Source organism: Polypterus senegalus, chromosome 1 (assembly GCF_016835505.1).
Source record: "Polypterus senegalus isolate Bchr_013 chromosome 1, ASM1683550v1, whole genome shotgun sequence".
NCBI lineage: Eukaryota > Metazoa > Chordata > Cladistia > Polypteriformes > Polypteridae > Polypterus > Polypterus senegalus.
The window spans coordinates 198,643,416-198,660,601 of NC_053154.1; positions in this window are offsets into that span (position 1 = coordinate 198,643,416).

Consider the following 17,186-nt stretch of genomic DNA (forward strand, 5'->3'; position numbering starts at 1 on the left):
TCATTTGTTCCCGATCCTAATTTTAGGTACAGTATGTGAGGAAGAGGTGTACTTTCTTTTTTAATGCAAAATTTTAATTGTACAATACACTACAAAAATGTAAATGTGGCATATTTGTTTTATTATATTATAACTGTCTGCGTGGGTTTCCTCCCACAGTCCAAAAACATGGATGTTAGGTGCATTGACAATTCTAAATTGTCCCTAGTGTGTGCTTGGAGCGTGTGTGTGTGTGTGTGTGTGTGTGTGGGTGTGTGTGTATGTGCTCTGCGGTGGGCTGGCACCCTGCCCGGGATATGATTCCTGCCTTGTGCCCTGTGTTGGCTGGGGCTGGCTCCAGCAGACCCCCGTGACCCTGTAGTTACGATACAGCGGGTTGGATAATGGATGGATGGATAACTATCTATGGTACCCATCTAAGATGAGTTGAAATCTAAGTAATTAAGGTAGACCTCTTATTAACATTTGCAGTGCAGCATGCACTGTACTATATGCCATGTGGTATGGAATTCATAAAAGCATTGTTAATGTTTGTGCTGCACCATCTATTGGAGTGACAGATACATAAAGTGGATGGGCACACAGACATGTATCCTTAATAAAGGAGAGAAATCACAGTAGCACCATCTACTAAATAATAGATTTAAGGTCCAACAGCCATTATGATACAAAATTAACAAGACCAAGACACTATGTGACAGTGTTACAATATCAACCCTATCTATAGATAATGTTTAAATGAAAATCAAATATTGATATGTCCATATATGTTAAAAAGGAAAAAAAAAACATTTCACTGGGAGTTGGTTACTTTTTCACATGACTCTAATGTTAGCAAGAATTAACACAAATACACTTCATGATAAGAATACTAGAAATTGCTATTATTTAGCAATTTAGTGGTGTTTAGTATTTAGTGATGTCTATGCATTAAAGGCAAGTGGGGTTCTGCCTCCATTCTCAGCAGATGAAGCTGTTGTGTAAAAATTAAAATAAGTAGTAAAGTTGCCTCAATAATTAAATGTTTTGTTAAAATCTTTATAGCAAACTGAACTTAGTTGTCATAACCATGTTTTTTTCTGAACTTAATTTCCCCAACTCTGTGAGTCAATCCAAGCCAGGATCGTTCCCTAGGTTCGCCAACAGCCACTATTCAGGCCAGTCTGTATCTCTCTCATGCACACACTTTTTCTGAATGGGTTCCTCTTATGGTTGGCTTCTCAAAGTGTAACTTCCCAGGTCCTTGGGCCAAATTGGGGTTGAATATAGCCTTAAAGAACCTTCAGATCGGTGAATGGCTCCATTTAAAGGAATAAATATAATACTAAAGCTTACAGGGTAACAATCATCTTCAGTCTGGTGTTCATATACAGTAGGTCATGAGTGGCAGCTGACCCTGCTTTGACCTTTTGTACTTTGAGGGGCATCCAAATGAGCTCCCAGACAGCACAACAGCCCTCCGACTAGCGAAGAGGAAGAATTTCTCATTTTCTCTCCACCAGATGGCTAATTTACTGTGCCAGTTGGCCAGATACATCACTGCAGGTTTACATAAAGCCTTGTTCTTCAAACAGAACAACTCTTTAGCGCTCATCAAATAAGCTTTTATTTTTTTTAAAAGGATGAAAGTTCATTGTGCAATTTCCCCTTTAATAAAAGCCACAGCTTTTTCTACAATGTAGCTTAACAGAGTTTATCATCCTGTGGTGTTGTGATTGTTTAACTTGCCAAAAGGATGACGTGGGGAACGTGTGCTGCCACTTCAGAATGATGGCTTTCATCAGATGGAGAAGGATGATCATATAAATAGGCATTTCTCTGAAATATTGAAGCATAATACAGTATACACAAAATATGGCAGAAGAATCATGCTAAGAAAAAGTGATTGTGGTCTTGATTCGCAGTGATAGTCCTTTGCTATCTGGGATGGAACAAAGGAATGGATGTGGTGTTACTCTTGGGTGAGAGTGGGATCAAAGGAGTGAATGTATTTCTGTGATATGTGAAGTGAGAATTAGAATGTATATTGTCAGTCTCATTTGGTGCAGCAATTAGCATTCCTGTTTTTTTTTTTCTCAAGATGGCCTGGTTGTGACTCCCTTAAGTGGAAAATGTGATTAACGAGATGGGCTCTAAGCCATTACAATCTCCATTGATCTCTGTGAAACTTTCTTTCTATCTGTACAGAAATTATTTAAACAGTTAAGCAATTATGAAAGGCCATGTACAAGTAATGGTTCTTAGGGTGGTCTTCACTATAAGGAAATCGTATACAAGTGTGTGTATAAGAAGGTATTCAATAACAGAGTAACAATACATACTGATCAATCTGAAAGGGTACATTTTCCACAATCAATAATTTTTTCAAGCAGGACCCATGTTCCTTTAACCTAGGAAATTTATACACTCGTGTAAAGAAGGAACAACACATGGTGGAGGCTACCCCATTTCAAAAATAGGTCAGTATCATGACTTTTTAACCCCCTGGGTTAGTAGGTAGGCTGAAGTACCTGAAGTCAGTGATAGGGGTTATGGGAACTATAACATGTTGCATGTTGACATGCAAAGAAAGAATTGTCCTGTGCTCTTTACATGTGACAATACCACTACCATTACTACTACTACTACTACTCCTCCTCCTCTACTACTACTGCTACTGCTACTACTACTACTACAACTATATTGATGGTCTCCAATTAATGGAATGGTTATACATCAGCAGCTCATATGTTTCGGTTGTCATGGCAGTCACCTTTCTTGTTAAATGTTAATATATAGGTATGATCTAATATCTATAGACACTCTCACTTTGAATTGTACAATCTACTCCATCTTTATAAGCATAATATACTCCTGAAATACTCCTTGTAAGACAAGCCCTTGTAATTCAAAAAAATAGTCACCATTAATTTCAATAGGATAAAAATGGATGACCTAAATTGGCAAACATTATTCCTAAAACAATGGCAGATTCAATTGAAATGAACACATTCACATCAATAATTCATATGAGTGTCAGGCACAGTAATGATTATGAAGCTGGAAATTGGAGGTGTGATGATGAATGTTGTTAGTGCATATGTACCGCAAGTTGGGTGTGCAATGGGTGAGAAAGAAGATTTTTGGAGTGAGTTGGATGAAGTGATGAGCAGTGTACCCAAGGGACAGAAAGTGATGATTGGAGCGGATTTCAATGGGCATGTTGGTGAAGGGAACAGTGGAGACGAGGAGGTGATGGGTAGGTATGGTGTCAAGGAGAGGAATGAAGAAGGTCAGAGGATAGTGGATTTTGCCAAAAGGATGGACATGGCTGTGGTGAATACATATTTTAAGTAGAGGGAGGAACATAGGGTTACGTACAAGAGTGGAGGGAAATACACACAGGTAGATTACATCCTATGCAGAAGAGTTGATCTGAAGGAGATTGAAGACTGCAAAGTGGTGGCAGGGGAAAGTGTAGTTAAGCAGCATAGGATGGTGGTCTGTAGGATGACGCTGGAGATCAAGAAGAGAAAGAGAGTGAGGGCAGAGCCAACGATCAAATGGTAGAAGTTTAAAAAGGAAAACTGCAAAGATGATCTTAGGGAGGAGGTGAGACAGGCACTGGGTGACAGTGAAGAGTTACCAGGCAGCTGGGAAACTACAGCAGATGTAGTAAGGGTGACAGCAAGAAGGGTGCTTGGCATGACATCTGGAAAGATGATGGAGGAAATGGAAACCTGGTGGTGGAATGAGGAAATACAGGAGAGTATACAGAGGAAGAGGATGGCAAAGGAGAAGTGGGATAGTCAGAGAGATGCAGAAAGTAGACAAGAGTACAAGGAGATAAGGCAAGGTGAAGAGAGAGGGGAAGGCTAAAGAAAAGGCATATGATGAGTTGTATGAGAGGTTGGACACTAAGAAGGGAGAAAAGGACCTGTACCGATTGGCTAGACAGAGGGACCGAGCTGGGAAAGATGTGCAGCAGGTTAGGGTGATAAAAGATAAAGATGGAAACGTACTCACAAGCAAGGAGAGTGTGTTGAGCAGATGGAAACAGTACTTTGAGGGGCTGATGAATGAAGAGAACGATGAGAGAGAGAAGAGGTTGGATGATGTGGAGAATCAGGACATGCAACAGATTAGCAAGGAGGAAGTAAGGACAGCTATGAAGAGGATGAAAAATGGAAAGGCCGTTGGTCCAGATGACATACCTATGGAAGCATGGAGGTGTTCAGGAGAGATGGCAGTGGAATTTTTAACCAGATTGTTTAATGGAATCTTGGAAAGTGAGAGGATGCCTGAGGAGTGGAGAAGAAGTGTACTGGTGCCGATATTTAAGAATAAGGGGGATATACAGGACTGTAGTAACTGCAGGGGGATAAAATTGAAGTTATGGGAGAGAGTAGTGAAAGCTAGGTTAAGAAGTGAGGTGATGATTAGTGAGCAGCAGTATGGTTTCATGCCAAGAAAGAGCACCACAGATGCAATGTTTGCTCTGAGGATGTTGATGGAGAAGTTTAGAGAAGGCCAGAAGGAGTTGCATTGCGTCTTTGTGGACCTGAAGAAAGCATATGACAGGGTGCCTCGAGAGGAGTTGTGGTATTGTATGAGGAAGTCAGGAGTGGCAGAGAAGTATGTAAGAGTTGTACAGGATATATACGAGGGAAGTGTGGCAGTGGTGAGGTCTGCGGTAGGAGCGACGGATGTATTCAACGTGGAGGTGGGATTACATCAGGGATCGGCTCTGAGCCCTTTCTTATTTGCAATGGTGATGGACAGGTTGACAGACGAGATTAGACAGGAGTCCCCATGGACTATGATGTTTGCTGATGACATTGTGATCCATAGCAATAGTAGGGAGCGGGTTGAGGAGACCCTGGAGAGGTGGAGATATGCTCTAGAGAGGAGAGGAATGAAGGTCAGTAGGAACAAGACAGAATACATGTGTGTAAATGAGAGAAAGATCAGTGGAATGGTGAGGGTGCAGGGAGTAGAGTTGGCAAAGGTGGATGAGTTCAAATACTTGGGATCAACAGTACAGAGTAACAAGGATTGTGGAAGAGAGGTGAAAAAGAGAGTGCAGGCAGGGTGGAATGGGTGGAGAAGAGTGTCAGGAGTGATTTGTGGTATTTGCATCTGCAACTGGTATCAATAAGAGTGAAAGGGAAGGTCTACAGGACGGTAGTGAGAACAGCTATGTTATATGGGTTGGAGAAGGTGGCACTGACCAGAAAGCAGGAGACAGAGCTAGGGGTGGCAGAGTTAAAGATGCTAAGATTTGCACTGGGTGTGACGAGGATGAACAGGATTAGAAATGAGTGCATCAGAGGGTCAGCTCAAATTGGATGGTTGGGAGACAAAGTCAGAGAGGCAAGATTGCATTGGTTTGGACATGTGCAGAGGAGAGGTGCTGGGTATATTGGGAGAAGAATGTTAAGGATAGAGCTGCTAGGTAAGAGATAAAGAGGAAGGCCTAAGCGAAGGTTTATGGATGTGGTGAGAGAGGACATGCAGGTGATGGGTGTAACAGAACAAGATGCAGAGGACAGAAAGATATGGAAGAAGATGATCCACTGTGGCAACCCCAACGGAAGCAGCCAAAAGAAGAAGAAGAAGTTATTGAAACACACTCTAAAGTGGAGTTTATTTATTAATGTTTCAGTAATACAAGTCTTTACTAGCTACCATTAAGTTTGGTCTTAGTGAGTGTATTATGCATGAAATAGAGCAAACATTTGATACTCCTTGCTTATGTGCCTAGTATTTGTCCATTCATTTAAAACAGCAGCCATATTAACCAATATTAACTGTAAATTAAAGATGAGAAATTATGAACATCACACTTGCTGAGCAACTTCAGAGCAAAGAAAATAGGTGGGTATGGTGGTATCTTTGCTATGGGCTGGTAAGTGATTGTGGTAGCAAGTGAGAGGGTGATAAAGGGGGCGCAAATGAAAAGGAAGAGGTACCAAATTGTTTGAATTTCATTGCTAGATCTTCTAAATTTTCTGCTTCTTTCTCTTCCTTTACAATGGGAGGGCGACAAAAGACAGAAATTGAAGGTAAGGAAGAGATGCAAAAGAGGCAGCAAAAGGTGGTTTACCTGTTTAGTGATGAGATCAATTAAGATCTGGACCTACTCAGCTTCTTGTACCTTCTTTCTATCATCTGTCTGTAGCAAGCAATGCAAACTGCCACTTTTATTCTTGTTATTGCAGAAAAGATGCCTTGTAACTTGAAAGAGGATAATAAATTAACCCTCTTGTAAATGTGAAAACTTGTAACTCAATCCCTTGTATCTTAGTGGATACCTGTATTTGCTGGTCTGAGATTGTGGTACAATGGTCCATTATATTGTTTTATGCAGACTGGTTCAATACCTAGAAGATGTGCCTTCCTTGTGGTATTTGCATGTGCTGTATTTTACACGTGACTTTGTTTTTTCCCAGAATGAATTTTCCACTGCTGTCACACCAGCTTGGGTCTTTAAATGACCATGTGGTTGGGTTTGTGTGTGCACCCTGTGACAGAGTCACATGCCTTTCATTAGAGTGCATCTGTGGCTGTCTTAATTTTCATTGACTTTACCCTCATTTGACAGCGGAAGTGATCTAATAGATATATTAGAGTATGTCTTTAAATTAATTTGCATTTGTAAGAAAGTAACTATGTGATGTAATAATTATTCAATTTACTTGTCTTGTGTAAATTTTCACCGTCGGCTTATTACAGGTATCCTTAAATGGGTAATAGCAGGTAAGCAAAAGAAGGATTGTTTCAGGTAAAAGAATCCTATATGAGATTATTTAAGAAAATCAAGCAACATTGCAGAATATTAGGAATACAGTTAATTTAATTGAAATGCGGCCTTTCTTTTAAGATGATGTACATCAACTTCAGGATACAAATAATAGAAAAATCTTTTATAGGTAGGTGCCACCAAACTAAGGAATTGTGGAGGAGTTTATCCATGACAATTCAGCTGAGTGCTTCAGAGAGTATAAAGCAGTGCAGAGCAAAGGCTGCTAAGGTCCACTCTCAGTGCGTTGCACAACCATTGTTTAAACACTTCAGCAAATTCCACTCCAGAGAGAATGCACTTAATTGCTGGCTGCCAATTCTTTATCATCTTTCTAACTGTGCATTAACAAGAGATAGAAAGCATGTAAAGGTTTTAAAATCTTTTTTTTGTCTAGTCATTTATTAACATAATTGCTCCTATCCAGAATGGAAGGCTATTTTTAACGGGGAACGAAAGCAATATCCTCTGCAAATTTTGCAACTGCCGGTATAAAGCAGTATTTGCACAGAACTCTGTCAACAGCTGCCATCTGTACTGGTGGCTTTGTTCTTGCCAGTGTCCCCAGTGGACAAAGGTGTGCCTGGTACCCATTGTCATCCCGTACTAAAGTGAAAATTAGGTAGCACATTTCAACTTCACTCCTAGTTAAAAAAAAAAAAAAACAACTTTGTGAAGCATGAAACTGGGTTTCCCTTAATTCATCTCAATGAATTGCTATTACGTGTGATACGTGACCAGACAACAGACATTGAAAACAGCAGTGAGACTGTAGTAACCGGAGATGCTGTTCAAAATATCTTATCTTAATATATTTTTTTTTTAACCCAACATCACTCAAAGGCTAAAACCTAAAAATAACTCACAAGGTAGCAGGAAAAAACACAGTCAAGTTCAATAACCTTGAGTGACCCCATTGTACAGAGCCTTCCTTCCGGAGATATCGTTTTATGCATTCCCATTCTGGGTCAAATCTCTTTTCAGTAATAACTGTGTAACCCATAAAATGCCTCAAGAGAAGCAAATCATGGGTTTTGGTCATGATTAAAATGAATAAATGCTTAGACAATTATGTCAATTTCAGAAAATTAATACATGAGTCGCATGTTAAAAGCAAAAACCCCCTGCCCTGAGCAGGTCACAAGAACAAATTGGGGATTCTGGAGTTGAGAATCAGCCCAGCAATAAGCCGGTGAAATGTGTGTTTAAGATAGATAGACAGATCTTTATTGTCATTGTCACTTTTACAAAGGAACAATGAAATTGAAGGTGCAGTCGACTCAGTGTGAGGCATAAGAGTTAAAAAGACAAGAAGAGAGAAAATGATAACAAACCGAATAGTAATAAAAGTACTTTACAAAATATACAAATTACACTTGTTGACTTAAGGTCTATATTGCACATTGGGGGAGAATGATATGGAGCAATTTTATTCTGAGTTCAGGGCCATGATTGCTTTTGGATAAAAGCTGTTTTTAAGGTGGTTTGTATTGGTTTTTTGTGGCATCGGGAGGTGTAGGTTTGTTCCAGAGTGGGGAGGATACAACCAATTGTTCTCTCTGCTGTCCTGACGACCCTGTGGAGCGCTTTCCTTTCTGAGGAAGTGCAGCTGTCATACCACACACACAGTCCGTACGTGAGCATATTCTCGATGGAACAGTGATAAAAGGCAAGGAGCAGATTTTTGGGGAGATGCTTCTTTCTGAGGATTCTCAGAAAATACAGTCTCTGCTGCGCCTTCTTCAGCAGCTCCTTGGTGTTGCCACTCCAGGTCAGGTCATCCTCCAGCTCAATGCCCAGAAGCTTGAACACCGGGACCCTCTTCGCACAGGCCCTGCCAATGATGAGTGGCTGGATGTTAGTTTTGTTTTTCTAAAGTCAATAACAAGCTCCTTCATTTTTGTGGTGTTGAGGAGTAGGTTATTGACTGTGCACCACTCTGACAGCCACTCTACCTCGTCCCTGTATGCCAGCTCACCCTCCTTGCCCGAGATGAGTCCAACCACCATCGTGTCATCCACAGACATTATGATCTTGTTCCTATGGTGAGTGGGGACACAGTCATATGTGTAGAGGGTGTAAAGGAGTGGGCTGAGCACACAACCCTGCGGCGTCCTAGTGTTGAGGCTGAGAGCAGTAGATGTGTGGAGACCCAGCATGACCCTCTGGGAGCGACCAGACAGGAAGTGCAGTATCCAACTGCAGGTGAGTGATGGAAGTCCCAGATCTGCCAGTTTGGACGCTAGTCGTTGTGGGAGGATGGTGTTAAACGCCGAGCTGAAGTCTACAAAGAGCAGTCTGGCATAACTCCCCTGCTGCTCCAGGTGGGTCAGGGCAGCATGAAGGGCTGTGGCCACAGCGTCCTCCGTGGATCTCTTTGCTTTGTAAGTAAATTGAAATGAGTCCAGGTCTGCTGGCAGGCAGGTGATGATATGACTCCACACCAGTTTCTCAAAACACTTCATGATGACAGATATGAGTGCCACTTGGCGGAAATCATTCAGACTGTTCGTGATGGATTTTTTCGGCAGCGGAACAATGATTGAGGACTTGTGGCAGGATGGGACAGTGGCCTGGGAGAGGGACTGGTTGAAAATCCTAGTGAAGATTCCAGCCAGTTGATCCACACAATCTTTCAGCACCCGTCCAGCCTCACCGTTGGGTCCTGCAGCCTTCCTCGGGTTCACCTTCCTCATCACTCGCCTCACCTCACACTCTTCCACCATGAGTATGTTGCTGTTGTGAACAGGCGGATGTGATAGAGTTGCTGTTGGTGTCACCTCAAAGTGGGCAAAGAAGATGTTCAGCTCCTCTGCCAGAGAAGCGTTTCCCTCAGCGGCCAAGGAGTTGCTGGATTTTTAGCTGGTGATGTGCTGGACACCCTGCCACACCTGCCTGGTGTTGTTGCTCCTCAGATGGTCCTCTATCCTCCTTCTGTACGCTGCCTTGGCCTCTCGGAGGCCTCTCTTCAGGTTTGCTCTGGCTACACTGTAAAGAGCCCCATCCCCAGACCTGAAAGCAGTATTCCTAGCTTTCAGCAGACTCTGGACATCCCTCGTCATCCAGGCCTTCCTGTTAAGATAAATCCTTATGTGTCTGTCCCTGGTGACATTGTCCGTGCAGAACCTGATGTAATCCAGGACTGTTGTAGTGTGGTTCTCCAAGTCCTTTATTCCTGGGCCTTGTGTAACATTTCCTATTTTTATGATCACCCTCATTTACTGTATGAAGAGGAAGATTTCACCTTTCCATTTCTGCTAATGTCTCTATCTAAACTGCAACTTTCTGTGTAAACATTGTCATGTTTGATGAAGAACCCTCTAATTTGTGGGATCCTGCATGGATCTGCATCTTGTCCTTTGTTCTTCAGTAGGCACAAGCACCCACTGGATAGCTGGATTTGCATTACCCACCAATAGACAACCGACTTTAAATGAAGGTCCCTCCTGGAAATACTTTAACTCCTGCTAATGTCAATCCCATCAGAGCCTGGATGAGTGCAAACATCTTTCAGACATAACAATCAGAGCCACCAGCTCTTGTGGTATTGTATGAGGAAGTCGGGAGTGGCAGAGAAGAACGCAATAGTTGTACAGGATATGTATGAGGGAAGTGTGACAGTGGTGAGGTCTGTGGTAGATGAGTGATGGATGCATTCATCGTGGAGGTGGGATTACATCAGAGATCAGCTCTGAGCCCTTTCTTATTTGCTATGGTCATGGACAGGTTGACAGATTAGATTAGACAGGAGTCCTCGTGGACTATGATGTTTGCTGATGACATTGTGATCTGTAGCGATATTAGGGAGCAGGTTGAGGAGACCCTGGAGAGGTTGAGATTTGCTCTAGAGAGGAGAGGAATGAAGATTAGTAGGAACAAGACAGAATACAAGTGTGTAAATGAGAGGGAGGACAGTGGAATGTTGAGGATGCAGGGAGTAAAGTTGGTGAAGGTGCATGAGTTTAAATACTTGGGATCAACAGTACAGAGTAACGGGGATTGTGGAAGAGAGGTGAAAAAGAGAGTGCAGGCAGGGTGGAATGGGTGGAGAAGAGTGTCAGGAGTGATTTGTGACAGACGGATGTCAGCCAGAGTGAAAGGGAAGGTCTTCAGGACGGTAGTGAGACCAGCTATGTTATATGGGTTGGAGAAGGTGGCACTGACCAGAAAGCAGGAGACAGAGTTGGAGGTAGCAAAGTTAAAGATGTTAAGATTTGCACTGGGTATGACAAGGATTAGAAATGTGATAGGATTAGAAATGTGATAGGATTAGAAATGAGTACATTAGAGGGTCAGCTCAAGTTGGACGGTTGGGAGACAAAGTCAGAGAGGCAGGATTGCTCCGGTTCAGACATGTGCATAGGAGAGATGCTGAGTATATTGGGAGAAGGATGCTAAGGATAGAGCTGCCAGGCAAGAGAAAAAGATCAAGGCCTAAGAGAAGGTTTATGGATGTGGTGAGAGAGAACATGCAGGTGATGAGTGTAACAGAACAAGATGCAGAGGACAGCAAGATATGGAAGAAGATGATCTGCTGTGGCAACCCCTAATGGGAGCAGCTGAAACAAGAAGAAGCAGAAGAAGTATCTCATGCTCCACTTTCAGGTGTGTTAGAAGTCAAAATTTGTCTGTCCTCCAGTATGCTAGCTAATATTACATCAATTGCCGTTACAACTGAAGTTTACAAAGGGTAATGGAATGTCATTATATGTAATCGTTTTGATATCTAGGGTTTCACAGAGATTATCTGATATGACAATACCTAGCTGTCACATATTTGAGGATTATTTATTACCACCATAAAAGCGTCAGGATCTGTACATGTTGCTAAAGGCTGCTAACGTTCGTCAACAGACGAAGTGCTCTGAGTGTTGCGTTGAGAACATGTTTGCAACTTTTCTTACTTTTTACATGTTGGCTGAATTGTAGAAAAGGACCTGCAAGCAACTTTGACATAAACAAACAGCAAATAGCGCAGACTAACTTCAATTTTTGCTTAATTTTATTGGTAGCTAACATGACTAACTTAGTTAATGTCTTAGTGCTATCTGCTGTCATTGGAAGGACAAAATGAATTTTAGATAAATTCTTAAGTGTAGGTGATATACTCACTGTTCATTATTTAATTTCCAAATATTCTGATTCATTTTGAGCCTGTGTTTACGGCTTTAGGTAAGTTTATAAAGCATATTCAGTAGAAGTAGTAGCAGTAGTAGGAGTAGAAAATTCTGCTTAGTTTTTAGTCATGCAGGGGCAGCACAAATAAGAAAACGGCTTCTTGTGGGATCACCAGCTGAGTTCACAATGCTTGACCTTACAACATTAAATATTAAATCCTGTGCTCTCTCCATGACGAGTCTTAATGTCCTACTTGACACTTATATCAGTTCTGAATCACACTTTGTTCATTATCTTTAAAATATAGCATTGTGCTTCAGGACTGGTAATTTCTAGAGTATTAACTAGAGAAGAGAAGGAGAGCAAGAAAAGATAAAAGACTAATGTTTTCTAGAAATAAGAAGATTAGTTTGACCGCATTATAGCTGAACTTAATTAGCTGCAGAGGAGTAGACTTTGCTTAAGAGGTAGCAATGGCACAGAAAATGTGATGAACACAGGGCAACTTAGTGAAAAAAGCAAGAAACACTCTGTATGTGTGTGGTGACACTGGCACATCTAATAATGACAGAAAGGGTAACTGAAAAAGTGATCAACTGTGGAAAAAGTAATTACCGTAAAAAAGGACGATGAAGTAGAACGAATGGAGAAAAAAGGTAAAGGGACCTATGCTTTTGACCTATAGGAAGAAAGAAATGGTGGAGAAATAAGTTTTTAAAAAGAGAGTAAAGGACACATGTAAAGGAGAAGAAGTTGCCATTTTGGCAACATCTTGGTTCATAGATTTCTAAGATTTCTAAGTTCAAAATGTACAATGATGGAAACTGTGTTGGAGCCGAAGAAAATTAGGAAACCCAGAGGAATTCTCTATGAACTTTGAGAAAAGACTAAATCAATAACTAGAGAAGATGGGCTTAACAGACACAGAATGTAAGTCAGAGTTATAATTACAAACACATAGGCCCAGTTTCCCGTTAAGGGCTTAAAATAAACCAGGACTAGGCTAATTCTACTTAAATTAATCCACACTAAACAACTGACTTTCTGAGATGTTGCTTAAGTTTGGATTAACTAGTTCTAGACTACAGAGTGTCAGATTAAGGTAATCAAGGACAAGTGAGATCATCTTTTGGAAACCCGATTAGATTAATGGCATGTACATGTGGCTAAGGAGAGGTTGCTATAAAATCCTGGTATGGAATACTTGTAATTCATTAGTCTTAAGGAGTGTGTGGAACAGGAGTCATTACACTTAACCAAAAAATGGATAAAGACAAAAGAAAACGCTCAAAAAACTTCAGTGAATTTGAGAAGACCCTTTTTTAACAAATTGTATCAAACTATCCTGTAATTGAAAACAAACAGCATGATTCAGGTACAGAAAACAAGAAGAAGAAAGCATGGATTTCCATATTGAATGAATTCAACTCAAATGAAAAAGTAACCAAACGGACACTCCAACAAGTTCAGGTATGATTTATTGTTGCCCCATTCTTACAAATCAGTAAATTATAAATGTTTTCATCAATGAAATGTAAAAAGAAAACAATATTATGTAGAACTCCAACTTCAGAGTGTATATTATCTTGTAAAAGTCCTGTGGAAAAGCATAAAAATAAACCTGAAAAAAACAACTGCTGCTACGCGTCAAGAGCGTTTCAAGACAGGTGGGGGACTTCCAGTTCCACCAGACACAGAGGAGTTGGGGGACTTGTTGGCTGGGATTATTGAAAGTCAGCAACCCCTGGAAGGTATTCCAGATGATGACCATTTGGACAGTTCAGGTGAGGAATCTTTCAAAGACTCATTTGATAGGACATGTCTCATTTACAGTAACATGTGTTATCCCATCCAACATACAGTAATTAAATGCAAGTCATGTCTTGTAACAAAAATGACGTAATGACCTTTATTGTTGAAGTCAAATGTAATACTAGATTTTTCTTCCATACAAAATGACCTGATCTTCACCCAGGACTTGGGGCGCAGGGAACAGTCAAGAGGCTCAAATGAATCCATCAGCAGCCAGCACCAACATGCAGCAGCATCCAGTCTCCTGCGGTAGCATTAGTCAGCATCCAGCAGTCTCTAATCCAGGCAGCAGGTCAAGAGGGAAAAGGATGACCATTCATGAGAAACTTGCCATAGAGTTCCATGAATGTAAATTAAAATATTTAAAAGAAGAACATGAAGTCAAAATGAAAATTCTTCATCTTGAGTTGTCTATTAAAGAGAGAGAGATGAAGCAGCAGCAGTGTCAATTGTCTTTGGAACCAAACCTCAGTTAAATAAAAAAAATTTCCTGAAATTTTTTACCTGTCTATGCCAATCATTTATGTATCATTCAAGGCACATTTATGAGAAGTGCTGCAAAGCAAAAGCATCTCTGTAAGCAAGTCCATTTCTGTCATTGGCTAGCTCAGGGATGGGGACATGTTGGTCATCATCATCTTCAATATCAGGGTCTGGGCACCGCACGTTTAAGAAAATTATGAAGCACTGCTGTTGCAATAATAACAATGCAGCACCTCCTAGGTTCAAACCGCAGTGTATTTCGGAGACACTGGAAACGATTCTTCCATACACCAAACATGCGCTCTATTAGCCCTCTGGTGAGAATGTGAGCTTGGTTATAGCGCTGTTGCTCTGGTATGACTGGATGGGGATAAGGGGTGAACAAGAAGTTTGTCTCGCATACCCACTGTCACCAAGTAGAATTCCTGAGTGTTGTCTTGCTTCAAACAGAGTATATAAAGAGGAGTTGTGGAAAATCCTTGAGTCATGAGTTGAACCTTTCCAGCGTGCAACAATATTGGAGAACTGCATAGTGGGAGTGCACACTCCTTGTACATTTATTGAAAACCAGTTTTTACGATTTCTGAATTCCTCAGCATCTGCTGTAGAGGGACACTTGATGGGAATGTGGCAGCCATCGATACAACCAATGGCTCCAGGGAAGTTCCCATATTCATAGAAATCTACCTTGCAGGTGGCCTGTTCAGCAGCATTTGGGAACTTGATGAAATCCTTTTTCAGTTCACATATAGCACTGCAGACTTTGTGTACTATTTTGCACACTGTTGATTCACCTACACCACACAAATCCCCAGTTTCCCGATGGTAGGTTCCACATGCCAAAAACCTTAAGGTAATTAATATTTGTAAGGAAGGAGAAATAGGGGTGCCTCTGACTAAGTCACCTGTAAGCTTGGGCTGCAGCAAACCAATTATTTCTGTTGCATTTTCCTTTGACATACGGAAACGGTCAAGAAAATGTAAATCATCAAAATCATTTAGTGGGTTGCTCCTGTCTTTTAGCAACCTTCTTTCTGGTCTTGGTGGTGGTCTCTTACTGTCATTGAAATAGTCAAGGTAATCCATTTTTGCTACTGTGGACGTGAGCCTTGAGGCAAGCAGTTTTTAATCTGAGGTTAAACCTGCTTCTGACCAGGTTTAATTTAAGACTTAATTTAGATCTGGATTAGGTCTAATTCTACTTCTAGAAATCCAATTGTTTAAGTCAAGACTAGTGCAAGTCTGAGACTATTGTAATCCATGTGTGAGAAAGCTACTTCAATAAATCCAGGTTTAAAATGACATTTAGTCTACGACTAGGCTTAATCCCCGTACGGGAAACCGGCCCATAGTGTTTCAAAAAGATAATAAAAGAGTTGTGAATAATGGTGGAGTTGGTGCAAAAAATGCAAAATAATAGAGAGCAAGAAATTATGTGGCATCATTGTCTGGAATACATTCATATTTTATTGTTTTGACATTTCCCTTATGTTCTGATTTTTTTTTTTTATTATTCTCTTATTTTTCAATGCACTGGCATTGTGCCTGAAGATGTGGTCTATTGATGGTCAACAGAAATGTAATGTTTTATTATGTTTGGGCATACATTTCATTTATTAAAAATGAAGTTTAAAACATTTATTACATTTTTATTTTTTAATTACATTGGTATTACACCATTTTATTTGCCTCTAATTTATTTTTTACTTGTGGTGCCACAATTTTGTATAGTTCTTTGATGGCCACAGCCAATAGGACTGTGGCTTTTGCACCTGTTGCTTAAGCACGTGATGGAACTTCTGCATGATGCATGACTTTATACATATTTGGTAATTTAGATAGCAAGTTTTTGGATAAAATAATAAATCTTTGACAAATTTTTCTTAGTTCTAGTTTAGTTGGGGAAAGATATTTAGTCTGATTAGGATCTTTTTGGTCATGTTTTCTGACTTTGAATTAAGGGCTTCATTTTGGTTTGACACTTATGCTTTTGTTCTTTCAATTTAGACCTTTAGTTCTGCTTCTTGACTCTCTGTTCTAGTTTTCCCCTACATTACTCTTTTCATCCACTCAATCCTATTGTCTTTGGAGAAGCCAGATTCTACCTTTGCCTCAACAGCAATGTGATATACATCAGTGCAGCATGTAACATCAGCACAATTGCAATTTGAAAGAAGGCTGTGTACAGCAAAATGTACAACAAATCAAAGGAAAAACATCAGAAGAGACTTGTGTTTGGATGACAAAAAAAAAGACTTATGCTCCATTTTTGGTTTCCTCACAGACAGATCAATAACAAATTCTGTATGCCTACTCATCCCCAATTATTCTTTTGCCAACCCCAAAACTAAAGCTCCTAAAATCTCTACTGTTCACATAACATTTTTAAAAATGTACTTGTAGCTTCCAGTTCACCCTTCCTAAGAAACTATTTATCAAGCACATAAAAATATTAATTTAAACAAAAGATGTTATACAGTTGTCAAAAATTAAAACAGGAGTAAACAGCACATGACATTAAAATGCCCTGACAGGCCCTGACGTGAAAACTGGTGCTACTTCACCCACTGAACCTGTGCTTTCAGACACTGCCTATTTTTACTCATTCTTAAGGGGTTTAAATACCACAATACTGAAAGCAAACAAGCAAAATAAATAGGCACCAAATAAATATGGCCAAGGATGGCAAAACAGTTTGCAAAACTCAACCAGATTTAAGTGGCTAAGGTGAAAGAAGGCAAAAAAAAATTGGAACAGAAGAAAATTAGACTCATTGTGAGAAAAGGGTGCTAGTTTTCACGTGACAATTTATTCTTGATAGAAATTATGATGATTATGATGATAGAAGATGCAGCTGTAGCAGCAGAATCAAGTGTATGTACAGTAAAATTCATACCTAACTCCATTGTTTTTATCTTAATATCACCACTGTGATTACTGGTGAGGAAAATATTTGTTGTAGTATGGCTATCTGTGATTAAAGAGAAAGAGA